Raw genomic sequence first — 606 nt, 5'->3', positions numbered from 1 at the left:
GTATATCATCATCATCACCACCATTTCATGTCTGCCGTCCATACTGACATATTCTTTGCATCTTGATCCTGTGAGGCTCAGTATTTTGAACCTTATTGTGTCTAATCTAACTACTTTATTCTAAGCCTCTCTTGGTTTATCCCTTCTATAAGTACATTCCTCCAGCATGCGTCAGTTGTTTGTAGTGTATGTCTTATAAATAATGCCTTGTATTTCATTCTGCATGCAAGGCCTCTGCCAGGGGTGTAGCCAGCCCACTTATACGTACCTTTCCTACATTGGACACTAAACTCTGCTTGCGAAGACTTGTTGAGGCAAGTGAAATTGAACTAAATTTGACAACTGGCACCCGTGCCAACGTCGTCTCCTTCATTGGACACAAAACTCAGCTTGCGAAGATTTATTGTCTGTGTTTGTCCTCCTAGCATTGCTTGACAACCAATGCTGGTGTGTTTATGTCCCCATCACTTAGCGGTTCGGCAAAAAGAGACCGATAGAATAAGTACTAGGCTTACAAAGAATAAGTCCCGGGGTCAATTTGCTCGACTAAAGGCGGTGCTCCAGCATGGCCGCAGTCAAATGACTGAAACAAGTAAAAGAGTAAAG

The 606-nt window shown here is 42.9% G+C and overlaps 1 protein-coding gene across 1 annotated transcript in view; it reads left to right on the top strand.

Moving 5' to 3' along the window:
- Positions 1-606, top strand: part of LOC106878177 (proteasome adapter and scaffold protein ECM29) — a 63,326-nt gene that overhangs the window by 402 nt on the left and 62,318 nt on the right. The gene's annotated exons all lie outside the window — the stretch shown is intronic.

Source organism: Octopus bimaculoides, chromosome 19, assembly GCF_001194135.2.
Source record: "Octopus bimaculoides isolate UCB-OBI-ISO-001 chromosome 19, ASM119413v2, whole genome shotgun sequence".
Classification (NCBI taxonomy): Eukaryota; Metazoa; Mollusca; class Cephalopoda; order Octopoda; family Octopodidae; genus Octopus; species Octopus bimaculoides.
This window is presented reverse-complemented; position numbering and strand designations above follow the sequence as displayed.